This window comes from Silene latifolia, chromosome 1, assembly GCF_048544455.1.
Source record: "Silene latifolia isolate original U9 population chromosome 1, ASM4854445v1, whole genome shotgun sequence".
Taxonomy (NCBI): Eukaryota; Viridiplantae; Streptophyta; class Magnoliopsida; order Caryophyllales; family Caryophyllaceae; genus Silene; species Silene latifolia.
In genome coordinates, this window is record NC_133526.1 from 133,164,456 (window position 1) to 133,172,880 (window position 8,425).

Below are 8,425 nucleotides of genomic sequence, written 5' to 3' on the forward strand. Positions count from 1 at the left end.
CGAGAAGGCTATAGGTATTTCATCACTTTCACGGATGATTTAAGTAGATATGGCTATGTCTACTTAATGAAGCACAAAAGTGAATCCTTTGAGAAATTCAAGGAATACCAGAATAGGGTACAGAACCTATTGGGTAGAAAGATAAAAACACTGCGTTCGGATCGTGGTGGCGAGTATCTTTCTCACGAATTTGATCAACACCTAAAGGACTGTGGGATTGCCCTACAGTTAACTCCACCTGGAACACCTCAATTGAATGGTGTGTCCGAACGGAGAAATCGAACTTTACTTGATATGGTTCGATCCATGATGAGTCACACCGTGTTGCCGACTCATTATGGGGTTATGCTCTTCTCACACCGCTCTAATACTTAACCGAAGTCCGTCTAAAGCTGTTGACAAGACTCCATATGAACTATGGAAGGGAACGGTCCCTAACTTGTCCTTTATACGGGTTTGGGGCTGTGAGGCTTATGTCAAGTGGAGACACGAGGATAAGCTCGGCCCGCGATCGGTCAAGACATACTTTATAGGTTATCCTAAAGGAACGCTTGGTCATTACTTTTATTCGCCAACCGAACAACGTGTTTTTGTTGCGGCTAGTGCGACATTCTTAGAGAAGGAATTTCTCGAGAACGCAAAGAGTGATAGAACCTTCGAACTGTCGGAGATTCCAGAACCAAGTACCGAGCAACTATTGGAGGAACCTATTCCTTCAATCCCGGCTGCGGTTAACATTCCTGAGGAACCTAGGAGGTCGGGAAGAGTTTCTATTCCTCCGGACAGATACATTGGTATGGTCGAGGAACATGACATAGATGACATTCTACTCTTAACGAGTAGTGAACCCGCAACCTATAAAGGTGCCATGACTAGTTCTGACTCAAAGCTATGGCTAGAGGCCATGCAATCCGAGATGGACTCCATGTACGAGAACAACGTGTGGGATCTTGTTGACTTACCTGCTAAGGTTCGTCCCCTTCAATGCAAATGGCTTTACAAGATAAAGCATTCTGTGGAAGGTCAACAAGATATCTACAAAGCACGACTAGTTGCTAAAGGTTTCACCCAAGTGCCAGGTTTGCACTACGATGAGATTTTTGCACCCGTAGTCATGCTGCGTTCCATTCGGATTATCTTAGCGATTGGCGCTTTTCATGACTATGAAATTTGGCAAATGGACGTGAAAACCGCCTTCTTAAACGGCTTTTTGGAGGAAGAGTTGTACATGGTACAACCCGAAGGTTTCATCGATCCAGAACATCCTAAGAAAGTGTGCAAGCTTAAGCATTCCATTTATGGACTTAAGCAAGCATCAAGGAGTTGGAATCATCGCTTCGACCAAGTGATAAAAGAAAATGGATTTACTCGATCGGTCGAGGAACCATGTCTATATATCAAGTCGAGTGGGAGCAAAATTGTCTTCCTAATATTGTATGTAGACGACATACTCCTGATTGGGAATGACATACCTCTCTTAACTTCGGTGAAAGTATGGTTGAAAAACCATTTCCAGATGAAAGATCTGGGAGAGGCACAAAGAATTCTAGGCATCCGTATCTATCGAGATAGATCACGACGGATGCTATCTCTCGATCAGAGTCTTACATAGACAAAGTCCTAGAGAGATTCAGCATGACTAACTCCAAGAAGGGGTTCCTTCCTATGGCTCCAGGGGTGCATTTGAGCAAGTCTCAGGCACCAGAGACACCGGAAGAGAAAGAGCGCATGACACGGATTCCTTATGCTTCGGCAATAGGATCTATCATGTATGCCATGATATGCACACGTCCCGACGTGGCATATGCATTGAGTATGACAAGTCGATTCCAATAGCATCCAGGTGAATCACATTGGCTGGCTGTCAAGAACATTCTTAAGTACCTACGGAGGACTAAAGATTGGGCATTGACTTATGGAGGCGATCAAAAGCTCTGCGCAACCGGTTACGCAGATGCTAGCTTCCAAACGGATCGTGATGACTCGAAATCTCGATCCGGATTCGTTTTTACTCTTAATGGCGCTGCATCACCGGAAGAGTTCGAAACAAACTCATACAAAGAGATTCTACGATCGAGTCCGAGTACTATGCCGCGTCTGAAGCTACAAAGGAAGCGATATGGATGCGTCAATTCTTACATGGGCTATCTGTAGTGCCTAGTTCGAATGACCCGATCACCATCTATTGCGACAATAGTGGTGCCATCTTCCAAGCTAAGGAGCCAAAGTCTAGCAACAAGTCTAGACATGTACAACGGAAAGCTCATCTAATCCGAGATTACGTGGAGCAAAAGGAAGTAGTGATAGAAAAGATTACTACCGATGATAACATAGCAGGTCCTCTCACTAAACCATTACGACAAGATAAGCATGAAGGGCACGTTAATTCCATGGGAATCAAACGTGTTCCTGAGTTGTAGTACTTTTTATGGATTAGATTCATTCTCGTTTGTACTCTATACGACATCATCGTTTTGATATTTATATATATATATATATTTTGTTTTTCATGTGGAATTGTACGACAATTTTGAACACCACAAAGTGAACTGAACAAACATCATATTTTTATAGTCCTTAATTGCCCACATGAGCTGATAACTCTGGCAATTATTTTGTGACGTTGGTTGATGGTGGGTTCAACGAGCCATAAGTCAACCAGTTGATGACCAATCACGAGGGCGAGTTATACGGATATCTCGTAGGACACCATTGTGACATCGACGTGGAGTCCTAAATTTTTTATAACATTCCGTGCCCGGTCGTGGATAGGACCTCCATGGTGATCCTAAGAGTCGAATCTTTTGACTATCGACTGTCTCTTGAGACTACGGCAGATTTTGGGTGACTTTGGTTTCTTTCTCACGGTCATCCGTAACAGGGGGCCAAGTAGATTTTTTCTGGGTCATTTCATGCTGTGCTTAGATCGGAAGGAGTCGAGTTGAAGGAAATATTCAGCCTTTATCGTACTCGATATTTCTCGGGGCCACTCGAGGAGTCAGAATCGAAATGCATGGCCATGCTCGGATACGGATTCGTTTTATCAGTTAAGTTACTCTCTAGTCGGGGAAACCACTCTTGATACAGATCGAATGTAAAATACGACCTTTGTGGATCCGGATCTGCAAATTGTTTTACATTGAGTGGGAGAAATTTTAAATGTATATGAGAATCGGTTATCGCACATACACTTGTACGGACAAGTGGGAGTTTGTTGGAGCTTGTGTCCTCCAGTTAGTGCGGATAACGTCATTGCACATACACTTGTACGGACAAGTGGGAGCTTGTTGGGGTTAGTGTCCTTAACAGTTAGTGCAAGGACTTATAAATCTCTAAAAGGATCAAAGGGCATACTTTTGGTATTATTATCAGTTGATCCACGTTTATCAATAACGGTTGGCTTGCTAGATAAGTTTGACGTTATTGTCATACAGATGGCGGTGATCAACTGGTCCCTAAAAGTCACACCTATAGGATACGTTTGAGAGATGTGACGGTATGAAAATACAGTCATGTAGATGCCAAATTTGACTAACCAGTTAGTCCGAGTTATTTGACTAGTAATTAGTCAAAATGTGATGTTGAGATATTATATTTAATACGGATTAAATAAAATGGGCTAAGGCGAATTAAATGAAGATTCGTAAATTAAATATAAACGATTATATTTAATTAATGTATATTGAGTAAATTATACAATATCGTCTTTGTCGGACATGTATTAATACTTCAACTAACCCGTGTTATTAGTTGATGTTTTAATAGCCGATAACCGATGACGATTTATAAAAACCGCGTCATATACATTTTAGCGGGATTGGTCGGGCCACGAGTTAAAAGAAGGAGGAAGTGAAAGCCCACTCCCTCCCCTAGGCTCTCGGTTTGGCCGAACCAAACAAAAGGAGAGACTCCCTCTCCTTTTGACCTAGCGATTTTCATTTACAGAAAAACTAGGGTTTTGGAGATCATTTCTCTCTGAAACCTAGATCTCACATCGAAAAACCTCACAAGAGCTTTCTCAATATTGCAAGTCAATTAGAAAGCATTTCTAGCACACGGGCATTTCTCAGACGATCTTGGGTGCAACAATTAGGAGGAGGTCTACTTTGATCTCTCATTGCCGAATTGCACTAGGACCGGAGGTTATTTCTAATGCTTTATTGTCTTTCTCATGTTTTCGTTTTATGACTATAATCACGTATTAAATTTGCGTTATAATCCTTAAATTTAAAGGGTCTTATACGGATATAACCCTACATAGGGAACCCATGCGAGCCATGCCTTGTGATGCTACCCCTCCTATAGAGTCCTTGGAGATACCGTCTGATATCCCTTATGAGTCACATATTGCAGTTGTTATAACACCTCCGCCCAGTTTGGGAGCAAATTGGAGGAACATTACTTTGTTTCTCTTTTTACAGGTCTCGACAGGTTCGAGGACCCGGGAGGTGAGATGGGTGCTCTCAAGTTGGAGTCTAGAACGACCCAGATAGATGCCCCTGGAGGAGGTTTTGAGGAAGCTATGCCGTCTAGGAGGTTGCTGCGTGCCAATGTTAAAGAGTGGGATCCCGATGATTGGAGAAGCTGTTATTCTTCCGTTGCCATGCTGTGGAGGCTGGAAGCAGATTTGACGATTGCTGAAGTTACTGCTTCCAATCAGAGGCCTAGTATTGGGCGATTGCTTTGTGTTGCTGGTTGATAAAAGGAGGTCGAGCTATGACCTATCTGAAACTAGCGCTACTGGGAGGCAGCCCGGAATTTTACAACTCTTTATTTATTTTTGAACATTTTATTTAGCTTTACTGTGTGCCTTAATAATTAGCCTAATTGGCTATAGACTGTGAACGGTTTAGCTCTCTTTACTTTGGCAGTACTTTTGTGCGATCCTATTTGCGAATTTGCAGGTGATTTGGGTCGATCGAGTGGTTTTTCTACTCGATCAAACCTTTTTGGCTGAACAATTACTCAACCGAGCTTCTACTGCTCCCGATCGAACTGAGGCAAATTCACTTCTCTCGATCGACTAAAGTATCCTCTCGATCGAATCCTTTTGACACCAGATTTCCTCGATCGAACTATTCTCGCTTTCGTTCGATCGAATGAATCGTGTTCCAAATTGTTGTTTTTCGTCCGTAGAGCTGTTGCGTGACTACCTATGACCTCCCATGTTCATGGCCAGTTTGGGGAGGTCCCTCCTTATGCCATCTTGTAAGTCTTTCCGCGCTTCACTCTTTTCTTTTTTAGTTTGCATTTCCTTTCCTTATTTTTGGGTACAATGAGGACATTGTACAGTTTGGTTTGGGGAGGGTTATGCATCCATATCTGTGTCTGCATCTTGTTTTTATTTGCATTTCTGTTATCACGTTTAATTTTTCGTATGCATTGCTTGTTTATTTCCATAAGAATCAAAATCCCATAAACATTAGAAAATTTCGAAAAATTTAAAAAAAATTCACGTTTATTTTAGCATATAGGTTGAGTCGGAACGGTAGATTCCCATGATGATATTGCACGATAACTTGTCATATTACTTGAGCCTTGCACTTTTGTTGACAATTATTAGCTTTGTCATACGCATAGTCTACGAGTTTTTGTTCCAATATAGCTGACCGATTAGACTTGACCTGATAAATCGATGAGCTACTTACAATTTCTGAGATATTAGAGCCCATAACTGGTGACATTCATGACCAGTTCATTAGGAATTGAGAGTAGTACTCCTTGCATAGCATGTTTATCATTTTTGCACTTTTATGACATTAGATTTCTTTTTAAAATGCACACATTCGGGTTTGTGGTTGGTGTCACATGCAGGGAGGTGCTTGCAAATTTTCCCCTTTTCTTATATTTTTCACCCATTTAGCTCCACTTAAGCCAAAACTTGCCTTTTTGACCCATTAGCTACATCCCCAAACTAAGCCTGCCTAGTCAAGCTAGTTTAGTATGTCTTTTGTGGTATGCGTTTTCCGTCTGCAGTTTGGCCCGTATCATTTTGATTGGAGTTGGTGTAAATAAAGGAAGGGAGAATGAGAATGAAAAAAAAAAAGAATTGAAAAGAAAAAAAAAAAAGAGGAAAAACGTGAATAAAAAATAATGAAAAAATCACGTTGTACATGAAAACCAGAGGAAGAGTGAAAAGTTGAAAAGTATTTGAGCTGGTTTGATTTTTGAGTCCGTCTGCATTCATTTCTATCTTTTGACGGTCTCACTCCTCCATTATATTCCATATTTTTTGAGGAGATAGTGTATGTGATTAGTGAGTTGTGTACCAAATGAAGGGCACTTGTACTTTATTTTTCAGTCGGTTGAGTTACGGACGGTGTTATATGGTCCTGTTAGGAACTAGCTTGATGCTTTTACCTCCACATTACCATAATTTGTTTTGCCTTTCTCACCTGACCCTCACTATTCCCATATCATTTGTAAGCCCTCGGCGGTGACGGACTTTATTGGTTGGATCGTGTGCATTAGTACTTGAATCGTCTTTCATTTTTGTTGCATGCATGTTATGTAGGTCGCAGTTAGGTGAGTGTCTGTTTCTCTTTCTCTCTTTTACATATATTATTTACCCTTTACTTCATGAGAGAAGAGTAAACACGTAAGAGTCCGATTTTGTTGGTCTTGCAAGGTCGATAGGTCGGATATATTTCTGAACAACTCATAACTCGTTTGCGTATTGACTGCTTAGCTATAACTGTTAATTTTTGTTACATTAAATTGGTTCGAGTAGACAAGTTATAGCTAGCTCTGAGCTTTCTTTTTCCATTCCATTAGTTTGCGTTTAGTTTACTCGAGGACGAGTAAAGGTTTGGTTTGGGGAGATTTGATACGTGCATTTTATATAGTCCTTTTTGGCCTTTTTATGCACGTATTTCTATGCTATTATCGTAGTTTTATGCTACGAAATGCCCCGAATATGCTACTTTGGTTTGTTTTGTTCTATTTGCATAAATGGACTAGAAAGTAGTGAAATCGAGCCTTTTACCATCCGTTTAGCATGTATTTGGAGGAAGAGTGAATTTGGAGCGGGAATGTAGCTGTCTTGAGGTGCGCAAAGAAGTAAGATAGCTAGGCGAGCAAAGGAAGAACTTCAAATTGCTAGTGCCTACTTTGAAGAGCCATATCTCGAATTATACAACCGATAATCAGGTTATTCCAATTGGAGATGAAAGCTTGTTTTCTTAGCTTTCCAACGCTCCTAGAAACGCCCTGTTTTCCCAAGTAACGAAGAAATAGCAGCCGTTTGAAGTTCAGTGCGCGAAGCAGGAATTGTGCGCTGGAAAGTACTCGATCGAGTACAATTGTGTTCAATCGACTCCTTTTTCTACTCGATCGAGTAGTTTTATTTTAGGGGTTACTCGATCGAGTAGATTTTCTACTCGATCGAGTGGTTTGAGCTTAATTTTACTCGATCGAGTGATATAAAGTTACTCGATCGAGTGGTTTTGTCTTTCATGGGCTTTAATTAGTCCGTGAACTTATAATTAGCTTATAGACTTAGTATTTTTCTATTTAAGATCGATTAATTAGGCTATTAGGCATATAATCTATTATCTTATCATTCATCTTTCACTGTAAACACGACGTTGCTTTTTCTCTACTGTAACTTTTGCTTTAGGATTATTTCTCGCTCGGATTTAGTGTTCTTTACGCCGGATTCTCGCGATTTTAATCTCTTTCTCTTCTTTAATATTAATCTTTCATTTGTTTACTTTAATTCTCTTGTTTTGCTCTCTTAATTTCTGCCCTAATCTCTTTTATGCGATTTAATTATAATTTCATTATGTTATTTATTAGTTATTTCATCTTTATTAGTCTTGACAATATTGATTATATGAGTAGCTAATTTATTTCATGTTAGGATTAGGGGATCTACGGTAGAATTTTGACGATGTAGTAAATAGGTTAGATGAATTAATTGTGAGACCCTGTCACCATAGCAATATAACTGTATTTACTGACTTAGTTGAGTGCACGCTTCTGACTCACCCTTTTAATCTGGTTAAATTTAATCCTGGATCAGAAGATTGGACTAAATAGACCTGCTATGAACAGTAGACTACCCTGACGAGGACGGAAGTTAAGTTAGTGGGAATCTAGGGTAGAAAGTGGACCGGAAGGACCTTTCTAGTATCCGTCTCACAGTAATTTGTCAAAGCTATTTACAGTCGAGTCACTGACTACCGTAGTGAACCGAAATCCTGACACACCTTCTTTATCTGATCACTTTTATCACATTTTCTTGCTTTATCGCTCTTTCCCTATATCTCTTCCCCTTAAACCTTTAGTAGTTTAGAAAATCAAATACAAACCCCCCCCCCCCCCCCCCCCCCCCCAATTGTGGCATAGATAGACGGACTACAGATAGATACCTTGCCTCCCTGTGGAGATCGACCCTACTTGCTGCTAGGTTCTGTTAGTTGTA